This window comes from Musca autumnalis, unplaced genomic scaffold (assembly GCF_047663935.1).
Source record: "Musca autumnalis isolate F117 unplaced genomic scaffold, ASM4766393v1 scaffold_5, whole genome shotgun sequence".
Lineage (NCBI taxonomy): Eukaryota > Metazoa > Arthropoda > Insecta > Diptera > Muscidae > Musca > Musca autumnalis.
In genome coordinates this window covers 190,121,040-190,134,208 of record NW_027412088.1, presented here as the reverse complement: position 1 = coordinate 190,134,208, position 13,169 = coordinate 190,121,040, and positions in this window count along the sequence as shown.

The window sequence follows — 13,169 nt, the reverse complement described above, 5'->3', positions numbered from 1 at the left end:
GGCCGATTGAGTCCATATTGGAACCTCATCTAAGTCTGGTAGATATTTCACGATGTGCAAAGCATGGACAAAATCGGTTACTGCCTTCAAGAGTTATCATGCTCACAAATTTTCCGAACATTTTGGAACTTTTGGGGGGGAGGTCCGGGGTTGGACCGGTATAGCTCATCTTCGAACTTAAACTATGTTTCGACAAAATATTACAAAAGCCAAAATTTGAACCTAATCGGTTCATCCAATCGAGAGTTATCGTGCGCACCAGCCATCCAGACAGACGGACGGACATTGCTAAATCAACTCCAAATTGTCTGAAACACATTTCGTCCAAACATACTTGGGGTCTAAAACCATTATTTCGATCAGGCACATTTTGCCCGTATGAAAGTGTATATGGTAATATTAATAAGTCGCGAACTGTCAATATATTTTATATAATATGAATATATTTATATTAATTGAAGTGTTTTAGCCGGGGTCGCATAAAATTAACCACAACAAATAATTTATGTGGAAGCTGTGTTGGTGGTAATATTAAAAAATGGGTAAAAATGTGTTGAAATTTACAAGTTTTTTTGTGTTCTTTCTTGATTTCTGGTCAAACCACGGAAAATTCAAACCTGAGCTCAAAGAAAGAATTGAAGAGTACCCCTTGGGCAACATGGTTCTAATGTATGACTTTTCGATATATACACTGCATCCCCCTAAAATCGATGCTGACATTTTGAAGTTTTGAAATCTGGGTTTTTTGAATTTTTCTTATAATTGGAGGGCGCAACCAGATAATTTCCCAAACTATTTATTGGATTGTAGAACTCGTGATTCCACGTCGTTTGATGTATATCTCATGAGTGTGCTTCATACAGCTCCCTAGTAATAAGAGTCCAAAGTCTAAATTTTGGTGCGTAAATTTTCTATAAAAACCTATTTTTTGGCTTCAAAATTTACAACTGTGGCTCAGGTACCCTAGAACCCCGCGTGATTTTAGTTTTTTTATGCGCCGGATCTAATGAACCCTTCCGCGTTCAAATCCATCCACTAAAACGGCGGTTATAGATACCTTGAAAGTAGGAAATTCTGTAAAATTATATTTTGATGATTCCGCGCATTGAACCGCGATTTTCTTTGGTTATTTTTACATAAATGGAATCCTTCATACGCGATTATATTATTTTCTAAACCGTGTGGCATAAATTACCGAGATTCTGGAGTAATAGTCGTATTTCGTATAAAATAGAATTTGGTAGCACATCCGCGGTTCTTGACGAATTTGTTTCAAATTTGTTATAATGACGTATTTTTTATAGACGGTCACTGAAATCGGATGCGCCTTATAATCTTATGTACATCGCGCTATTTTTACCCACATAAAGGTTTTTTGAACAGTAAGATGCAGCTGACGGCACACTTTGGCCGCTGAATGAAAAGTGGAAAAATCGCTACATATTGATAGAGATGCACTCGCTGTATCTGAAAAGCGCATGCGCCTTAACTGATTTTAACGAAATCGCGAATTATACGTTTTTTTAACTTTTATGTTTTTTCTTTGGTTGCAATTTCAATATTACTTTCTATTTCATAATCCTATTGTTTATCAAAGTAAGCAAATACACTTTCCTGTTTGTCATCGCATTTTCCTTGAAGAAGTTTCAGCGAAGTCCGTCAGTCCTTGCATCGAAATTTAGCGAAATAGTAGAATAACTCCCAAAAATGTTTTTTCTATTTTTCGTATTAAACAAAAAAATATATTTTTGAAATAATATTCCAACAATAAGTTTTCGTCTTTTGTTGTTGCTGTCATGTGGCAGTTATAAATCCTATCGTTAAAATGTTGGTCTCATATTTTTCTACGCGTTGTCTAGAATCTGTACGTATTTTTAATTTATTTTTTCGAGTTTTATTTGGACTCTAAATTAGAATAAATTAAATTTACTCCAAGATTTTTTCAGTATTTCTTGATTTTCCGCGAAAATAGAAATACATTTAGTAAATATTTAGGCATCTACGGATAGATATTAAATGCTCCTAACGCTTTATATATACATTTTCTTATTACAGCAAAAATGGAATTTTTAAATATTTGTTCTTTATAAGGGAATAAAACCCCCCATAACTTTGGAGCGCAGCATCCAATTTTGTGAACGCGAACAGATTTGAAACCACGACTGTGTTCTTAATCTATGTTTTAAAAAATTGCGGATGTGCTCGCAAAAAAATTTTTAACATTTCTTCCAATGAAATTGCAAAAGAAATTTGAAATTTACCATATACCCTCGTTAGCATTAATGCTGAGGGTATAAAAAGACCAACATAATTCATACCATTTTTATAAAACAGCAATAGTCGGTAATACATCATATTTGACCATTTTTGTAATCACGCTATGGGGTTCCCCGAGAGGAAGAAAGCTATTGATTTTGGAGATGGTAAGATAATATTCAGGGGTCGAAGTGTGCAAAATGGGTATTTCAAAACCAAAGCCTCTCAATGGAAGAAGTTCTGCTTTACAAAGATGCAAAGTATGTTGGCGCAGGTGGAACTGGCAAACTGCTTCTGTTGGACATATTATAAGGGGAGAGCTTGATAGAGAAACTAGACCATATGAGCAAATGTGGGGCATTGATGGTAAAATATCACTGTTATTGCTCACTGCGCTAAGCTATACCAATTTTAATATTTTGAAATATTTAGCTTAATGATAAATACCACTGCAACTTTTTGATTTTTCTCTTCTACAAAGTGTTCAATAAGTACCAAGTGACTTAAAGATCCACGATTGATTAACCAAATATCCCTCAAAAATATTCCATAAAAATTCACGACAATTGTTCTGAATAACCTGCAAAATCTTTTCATAAAATACTGACCAATACTGTTGTGAACGTTTGTAAAAAATACTCATTGTCCATGAAAGCCCTTGAAGTCCTTCCAAAAATGTTATTGAAGTCTTCCAGATTATTTGTACAAAAGTCGTCCTTAATATTCCCAATTTTAAAATGCACGATTTTTTACGAAAACCTTCCAGACCCTTAAAAATTTACTATTATTGCTTTAAAACGCCTGCAAAACTAAATCTTAAGCGGGGTACACACCGAAAAATCGACAGTCAATACTGATGGTGTGTACCCCGCTTAATAAATCCGAGATAGTCGCTCTGAATGTCCTACAAAAATATTTTTTTAAATTTCCTTGATAAATGCTTTGAATGTCTTTCAAAAATGTCCACGATTAAAGCTCTGGATGTCCTCTAAAATCCAGAAATCCTTGAAGAAATGCGATTTGAAAAAATTAAAATCAAAAAGATTTTATACACCCACTATTAGTTAGAGAAAAATCATGAAATAAATTATTTAAAATATTTAAGAGCTGTATTGAACGATACTGTCCTTTGGATCTACATATATCAAATGGGGACATACATTGTCATAGCCATTTCAGTTGAATATTGTGGCTAAAACTTATATAAAACATACAGATACTGATTTGAAAGTCCAAAAAATATATTTATTCTCAAAGCAAACACGATTATTAGATGTTGACGTGTTCATGACTGCAATAAAAATCAATTTTTTATGATAAAAAAATTGAAAATATTGTGATACAAAAAATTGAGTGTATACATGAAACAATTTGTATATATGTATCTACATATATACATCTTTTATGTGAGTGACATAATCCCATTGACTCTTATTTCTCAAATGAAACCACCTATTTAGTGTTTTTTCTTCTGAAGTTATTTGTTCAAACTCATACTATCCCAGCAAAATTTGACGGAAGGGGTTCTTTGCGATGACGTGATTTCATGTCATCTTTTGCATTGGTTCAAAGGAAGTCGTGAAAGATCCGATCTTTTCATTAGCATTTAAACCAATGCAAAGGAAGTCGTGAAAGATCCGATCTTTTCATCAGCATTTGTACCCATTCCATCGATCCAATAGAGATGATGTTTGTGTTTTTATTTACACACCTGTTTATTTTCATTTTGGTATGTTTCAGTACTGCAAAAATCTACTCATTTTTACTATTTTTTCGGACAACATAAAGGAAAAATTGTTATCGTAGTAAAAATAAGTAGATTCTTGCAGTTTCTGGAACAGACCAAAGTTGTTAGAACTGTCGTCGTGATGTTGTCTTACATTTCCTGCATATCAAACAACTAAAACTTCTAAACAATTGGTATTATATGAAGTCCCAACCATCGAGCTAAAAATAGAATCGGACTGCACACATTGCTATTTTAAAAGTTCCCTTGTCTGTTCTAAATCTGACATAGAATGAAATCAATCAAATCTCGCTTCTTGGAATTTGAAAAAAAAAGTCCGAAACGAAAAGGAACAAGAATCTGAAAATAAAGAAGAAACTACTTTTGGAAAGAAACAATTAAAAATAAATTAATTAAGCATAAATGGTATTTTCCATAAAAAGTCTCTCCTCCCCGTTCGTTACATTTTGTTCTTAGAGATCCCTAAAGCAAGCCGGGTTGTAGATCCCTACATATTTCCGTCACTAAACAAAAGAGTATAAATTAGCAAAATGTTGTTATAAAATAACATAAAATATAAAATAAAAGTAATTTACGAAATAAAAATACTTAAAGGAGTGCATTTGGAGTCCATGTCGAAATCTGAACTGGTGATGGGAAGATAATTGAAAAAACCTTTTGTAAGATGAAAGAATATCAGTTGCGGAGAACGGAGGAAGTAATCTTTTGCGTTGCAGCGGTGGTGATTACATTGCAATTTTGGATGTAAACTTTTGAAAAACTAAACTGATAAATTAATTGTAGTTATTTCATGAATTCGTTTGAATTAATAAAGAGTTTTGTTTTTCACGAAAACCATATTTCAATACAGAATTTCTATTTTCCAAACAATACATGAAAATTTCATGCCAAGGGGTTGGTGAAAATGACATGCCAAATCATTGGTTAAAATGACATGTCAAAGCATGGGTGAAAATGACGTGTCAAAGCATTGGTGAAAATGACATGTCAAATCATTGGTGGAAATGACATGCCAAAGCATTGGTTAAAATGACATGCTTAGGATCCAGAAAAGAACGTCATCTTTTGGGGTCCACGCTCATATAAAATTCATCGATGAAGATGCTAAAAAGATGACATGCTAGATCACTTGCACCCATGATTGAATGTCATCTTTGGCATCGAACATTTTGCTGGGATGTTTAAAGAACGAAAAATCTTGTAGAAAAATATATAAATTTGTGCTTGACAACATTTTATAGCAGCCTATCAGTATAGTAAATACTTTCAGACATACACCTACATATGTGTTTTTGTATGTGTGTGTTCACTGATTATATTTAGTTTCTTTTTCTTTCTTTAGTAAGACTCGTATGTGCTCTTCTCTTCTCCATTGATTTGACGGTATGAGTTTTTCTTTTTTCTTGCTCCATAAGAAATCAAAAGTATGAGCTAATGCAATTATTTGTGATTTCCATTTTTGTTTCTGCTTAGAATATATTTTTTAGTAATTGCCAATCTTTATATAGGAAAATAAAAAAAAAATGTATGGAAAGGATAGATGTGTGATACATTTGTACATAGGTTTTTTTATGTACATATCTTTAAAAAATGATTTGAAAGAAAACAAATATCGATTTTTATAATGAAAAGGCTACGAAACTCATGATTGCATATTAAATTATCCCCAGAAGTATACCTTGATTTTTCATATTTGTATGCCGCTTTTATATGAATATGATAGATATATAGTCCAATATTGAATATATACATAGACATATGTATGGGAAATATAAAAGTATGTTTGTGTACTCGCAAGTATTTTCAAATAAAATTCCTCTGATGGTCTGCTACCAAATAAAGTGATATTTTTCAAAACTGTTTCTTCCACGTTTTTATTTCACTTCAACCCAGTGATTTTGATTTGAGATGAGATTGCTTGTCCGTTTTCGTGATATGCGTTAAATGTCACTCCCAGAGAGTCATCTCCTTAAACCACAAACATTTTTTTCACGTGGATTCCCAGTGATATTTGTTTTTTTTATAAATTTGATGTATACTTTTAGGGTTTTTTATTTCTTGTTTCTCTAAAAACAAGCATTTCACGTCAATTCCAACATATTCTAAGCTATCATAAAACATACTTTTAGGCATCAGGCTTGGTGATTTTTTCAATTTTGATTGAGATTTGCCTCATCAATATAATTGCCTACCTTTAGGGTTGTGTTCAATAGTTTTTTTTCCAGGGCCTCCATCAAAGAATATTCGATGCAATACATTTTGTATTCCTGTTTCTGTCATTTCAACACGCATTTGACATGACTTTTATTACAATAGACTTGCCGAACTTTTGAGTCGTTTTGTTTTTCATTGCCGAAATTTTACATTTACATTTCTTTTTTTTGTTTTTTTTTTTTGTTTTCGATGCTTGTTGTCCTTTGGCTTGTTACCACTAAATAAAACACCAACAAAAAATGTATTATGTAAGTATTTTTTATTGTTGTTTTTTGCTGGTTGTAATTTTTATAAAGAGATATGCATGTAAAACTGAACGTTTGGCCCGGAGATATGACAACCTGTACACAAACTTTCAAATATCATTCAAGCATCCACATCGACCAGCATTGACCACCTACAAACACCAACCAACAGTCAACCAGCGAAACAACCAACAAACCATCATCATGCCATTCCATCATCAATATACAGAAGCCAAAGCAATTGACCATTGTCCAGCAGGTCCCAAATGGAATGTGAGTTGCCAAAAAAGAGAACCAAACTCACACACTCGACAACAAAGATGCGAAAAAACGCAACTGAAAACCAGCAACGAAAAGTATATTCGAACTTTGGTAATTCTAGAGGAAGAAGAAGTATCGCCAGCGAAAAAACAAAGACTGCTCTAGAATATTCCCAAAAAAAAAAAAAATAATGACAAAATTTTGTTTCGTTTGTTTCAAACGCAGGGGTACATTGTACCCCACTCACACCAACCTTAAGAGGGTAACAACGAAAATCTATACCTCCTTTTTTGCTACTCCACTTGGCCTCTTTTGCTGGTGGGTGAGAGGCGCCGTTTGTTTGACGTACACTTGTCCGGTACAAACTCTTTTGGCAAAATAGAACATTAAAACTTACTAGGCAGCTTTTTTATTTGTTTATTTGCATGATTTTCGTAAAGGAATACATAATAAAGAAAATAAAAAAAATGTTTTTATAAAAATAGATAAGAGAAGGTAGGAGAAAATGTGGAGCTGGATTCATGTTATTTGAAAACAGTGATGCTTGAAGGATTTTCGGAGCACTAATTGTGGATTTTTAAAGAATATTTTAACAAGGACTTTTACAACAATAAGCGCGGATTTTTGAAGAATATTTTTCCAAGGAATTTTACAATAATAAGCGCGGATTTTTAAAGAATATTTTTCCAAGGAATTTTACAACAATAAGCGTGGATTTTTAAACAAAATTTTTTCTAAGGATTTTTACAACAATAAGTGCGGATTTTTAAAGAATATTTGTCCAAGGACTTTTACAACAATAAGCGTGGATTTTTAAACAATATTTTTCCAAGGACTTTTACAACAATAAGCGTGGATTTTTAAACAATATTTTTCCAAGGACTTTTACAACAATAAGCGTGGATTTTTAAACAATATTTTTCCAAGGACTTTTACAACAATAAGCGTGGATTTTTAAACAATATTTTTCCAAGGACTTTTACAACAATAAGCGTGGATTTTTAAACAATATTTTTCCAAGGACTTTTACAACAATAAGCGTGGATTTTTAAACAATATTTTTCCAAGGACTTTTACAACAATAAGCGTGGATTTTTAAACAATATTTTTCCAAGGACTTTTACAACAATAAGCGTGGATTTTTAAACAATATTTTTCCAAGGACTTTTACAACAATAAGCGTGGATTTTTAAACAATATTTTTCCAAGGACTTTTACAACAATAAGCGTGGATTTTTAAACAATATTTTTCCAAGGACTTTTACAACAATAAGCGTGGATTTTTAAACAATATTTTTCCAAGGACTTTTACAACAATAAGCGTGGATTTTTAAACAATATTTTTCCAAGGACTTTTACAACAATAAGCGTGGATTTTTAAACAATATTTTTCCAAGGACTTTTACAACAATAAGCGTGGATTTTTAAACAATATTTTTCCAAGGACTTTTACAACAATAAGCGTGGATTTTTAAACAATATTTTTCCAAGGACTTTTACAACAATAAGCGTGGATTTTTAAACAATATTTTTCCAAGGACTTTTACAACAATAAGCGTGGATTTTTAAACAATATTTTTCCAAGGACTTTTACAACAATAAGCGTGGATTTTTAAACAATATTTTTCCAAGGACTTTTACAACAATAAGCGTGGATTTTTAAACAATATTTTTCCAAGGACTTTTACAACAATAAGCGTGGATTTTTAAACAATATTTTTCCAAGGACTTTTACAACAATAAGCGTGGATTTTTAAACAATATTTTTCCAAGGACTTTTACAACAATAAGCGTGGATTTTTAAACAATATTTTTCCAAGGACTTTTACAACAATAAGCGTGGATTTTTAAACAATATTTTTCCAAGGACTTTTACAACAATAAGCGTGGATTTTTAAACAATATTTTTCCAAGGACTTTTACAACAATAAGCGTGGATTTTTAAACAATATTTTTCCAAGGAATTTTACAACAATAAGCGTGGATTTTTAAACAATATTTTTCCAAGGACTTTTACAACAATAAGCGTGGATTTTTAAACAATATTTTTCCAAGGAATTTTACAACAATAAGCGTGGATTTTTAAACAATATTTTTCCAAGGACTTTTACAACAATAAGCGTGGATTTTTAAACAATATTTTTCCAAGGACTTTTACAACAATAAGCGTGGATTTTTAAACAATATTTTTCCAAGGACTTTTACAACAATAAGCGTGGATTTTTAAACAATATTTTTCAAAGGAATTTTACAACAATAAGCGTGGATTTTTAAACAATATTTTTCCAAGGACTTTTACAACAATAAGCGTGGATTTTTAAACAATATTTTTCCAAGGACTTTTACAACAATAAGCGTGGATTTTTAAACAATATTTTTCCAAGGACTTTTACAACAATAAGCGTGGATTTTTAAACAATATTTTTCCAAGGACTTTTACAACAATAAGCGTGGATTTTTAAACAATATTTTTCCAAGGACTTTTACAACAATAAGCGTGGATTTTTAAACAATATTTTTCCAAGGACTTTTACAACAATAAGCGTGGATTTTTAAACAATATTTTTCCAAGGACTTTTACAACAATAAGCGTGGATTTTTAAACAATATTTTTCCAAGGACTTTTACAACAATAAGCGTGGATTTTTAAACAATATTTTTCCAAGGACTTTTACAACAATAAGCGTGGATTTTTAAACAATATTTTTCCAAGGACTTTTACAACAATAAGCGTGGATTTTTAAACAATATTTTTCCAAGGACTTTTACAACAATAAGCGTGGATTTTTAAACAATATTTTTCCAAGGACTTTTACAACAATAAGCGTGGATTTTTAAACAATATTTTTCCAAGGACTTTTACAACAATAAGCGTGGATTTTTAAACAATATTTTTCCAAGGACTTTTACAACAATAAGCGTGGATTTTTAAACAATATTTTTCCAAGGACTTTTACAACAATAAGCGTGGATTTTTAAACAATATTTTTCCAAGGACTTTTACAACAATAAGCGTGGATTTTTAAACAATATTTTTCCAAGGACTTTTACAACAATAAGCGTGGATTTTTAAACAATATTTTTCCAAGGACTTTTACAACAATAAGCGTGGATTTTTAAACAATATTTTTCCAAGGACTTTTACAACAATAAGCGTGGACTATTAAACAATATTTTTCCAAGGACTTTTACAACAATAAGCGTGGATTTTTAAACAATATTTTTCCAAGGAATTTTACAACAATAAGCGTGGACTATTAAACAATATTTTTCCAAGGACTTTTACAACAATAAGCGTGGATTTTTAAAGAATATTTTACCAAGGACTTTTACAACAATAAGCGTGGATTTTTAAAGAATATTTTACCAAGGACTTTTACAACAATAAGCGTGGATTTTTAAACAATATTTTTCCAAGGACTTTTACAACAATAAGCCTGGATTTTTAAACAATATTTTTCCAAGGACTTTTACAACAATAAGCGTGGATTTTAAAAGAATATTTTACCAAGGACTTTTACAACAATAAGCGTGGATTTTTAAACAATATTTTTCCAAGGACTTTTACAACAATAAGCCTGGATTTTTAAACAATATTTTTCCAAGGACTTTTACAACAATAAGCGTGGATTTTTAAACAATATTTTTCCAAGAACTTTTACAACAATAAGCGTGGATTTTTAAACAATATTTTTCCAAGGACTTTTACAACAATAAGCGTGGATTTTTAAACAATATTTTTCCAAGGACTTTTACAACAATAAGCGTGGATTTTTAAACAATATTTTTCCAAGAACTTTTACAACAATAAGCGTGGATTTTTAAACAATATTTTCCAAGAACTTTTACAACAATAAGCGTGGATTTTTAAACAATATTTTCCAAGGACTTTTACAACAATAAGCGTGGATTTTTAAACAATATTTTTCCAAGGACTTTTACAACAATAAGCGTGGATTTTTAAACAATATTTTTCCAAGGACTTTTACAACAATAAGCGTGGATTTTTAAACAATATTTTTCGAAGTACTTTTACAACAATAAGCGTGCATTTTTAAACAATATTTTTCCAAGGACTTTTACAACAATAAGCGTGCATTTTTAAACAATATTTTTCCAAGGACTTTTACAACAATAAGCGTGGATTTTTAAACAATATTTTTCCAAGGACTTTTACAACAATAAGCGTGGATTTTTAAACAATATTTTTCCAAGGACTTTTACAACAATAAGCGTGGATTTTTAAACAATATTTTTCCAAGGACTTTTACAACAATAAGCGTGGATTTTTAAACAATATTTTTCCAAGGACTTTTACAACAATAAGCGTGGATTTTTAAACAATATTTTTCGAAGTACTTTTACAACAATAAGCGTGGATTTTTAAACAATATTTTTCCAAGGACTTTTACAACAATAAGCGTGGATTTTTAAACAATATTTTTCCAAGGACTTTTACAACAATAAGCGTGGATTTTTAAACAATATTTTTCCAAGGACTTTTACAACAATAAGCGTGGATTTTTAAACAATATTTTTCCAAGGACTTTTACAACAATAAGCGTGGATTTTTAAACAATATTTTTCCAAGGACTTTTACAACAATAAGCGTGGATTTTTAAACAATATTTTCCAAGGACTTTTACAACAATAAGCGTGGATTTTTTAATAATATTTTTCCAAGGACTTTTACAACAATAAGCGTGGATTTTTAAACAATATTTTTCCAAGGACTTTTACAACAATAAGCGTGGATTTTTAAACAATATTTTTCCAAGGACTTTTACAACAATAAGCGTGGATTTTTAAACAATATTTTTCCAAGGACTTTTACAACAATAAGCGTGGATTTTTAAACAATATTTTTCCAAGGACTTTTACAACAACAAGCGTGGATTTTTAAACAATATTTTTCCAAGGACTTTTACAACAATAAGCGTGGATTTTTAAACAATATTTTTCCAAGGACTTTTACAACAATAAACGTGGATTTTTAAACAATATTTTTCCAAGGACTTTTACAACAATAAGCGTGGATTTTTAAACAATATTTTTCCAAGGACTTTTACAACAATAAGCGTGGATTTTTAAACAATATTTTTCCAAGGACTTTTACAACAATAAGCGTGGATTTTTAAACAATATTTTTCCAAGGACTTTTACAACAATAAGCGTGGATTTTTAAACAATATTTTTCCAAGGACTTTTACAACAATAAGCGTGGATTTTTAAACAATATTTTTCCAAGGACTTTTACAACAATAAGCGTGGATTTTTAAACAATATTTTTCCAAGGACTTTTACAACAATAAGCGTGGATTTTTAAACAATATTTTTCCAAGGACTTTTACAACAATAAGCGTGGATTTTTAAACAATATTTTTCCAAGGACTTTTACAACAATAAGCGTGGATTTTTAAACAATATTTTTCCAAGGACTTTTACAACAATAAGCTTGGATTTTTAAACAATATTTTTCCAAGGACTTTTACAACAATAAGCGTGGATTTTTAAACAATATTTTTCCAAGGACTTTTACAACAATAAGCGTGGATTTTTAAACAATATTTTTCAAAGGAATTTTACAACAATAAGCGTGGATTTTTAAACAATATTTTTCCAAGGACTTTTACAACAATAAGCGTGGATTTTTAAACAATATTTTTCCAAGGACTTTTACAACAATAAGCGTGGATTTTTAAACAATATTTTTCCAAGGACTTTTACAACAATAAGCGTGGATTTTTAAACAATATTTTTCCAAGGACTTTTACAACAATAAGCGTGGATTTTTAAACAATATTTTTCCAAGGACTTTTACAACAATAAGCGTGGATTTTTAAACAATATTTTTCCAAGGACTTTTACAACAATAAGCGTGGATTTTTAAACAATATTTTTCCAAGGACTTTTACAACAATAAGCGTGGATTTTTAAACAATATTTTTCCAAGGACTTTTACAACAATAAGCGTGGATTTTTAAACAATATTTTTCCAAGGACTTTTACAACAATAAGCGTGGATTTTTAAACAATATTTTTCCAAGGACTTTTACAACAATAAGCGTGGATTTTTAAACAATATTTTTCCAAGGACTTTTACAACAATAAGCGTGGATTTTTAAACAATATTTTTCCAAGGACTTTTACAACAATAAGCGTGGATTTTTAAACAATATTTTTCCAAGGACTTTTACAACAATAAGCGTGGATTTTTAAACAATATTTTTCCAAGGACTTTTACAACAATAAGCGTGGATTTTTAAACAATATTTTTCCAAGGACTTTTACAACAATAAGCGTGGATTTTTAAACAATATTTTTCCAAGGACTTTTACAACAATAAGCGTGGATTTTTAAACAATATTTTTCCAAGGACTTTTACAACAATAAGCGTGGATTTTTAAACAATATTTTTCCAAGGACTTTTACAACAATAAGCGTGG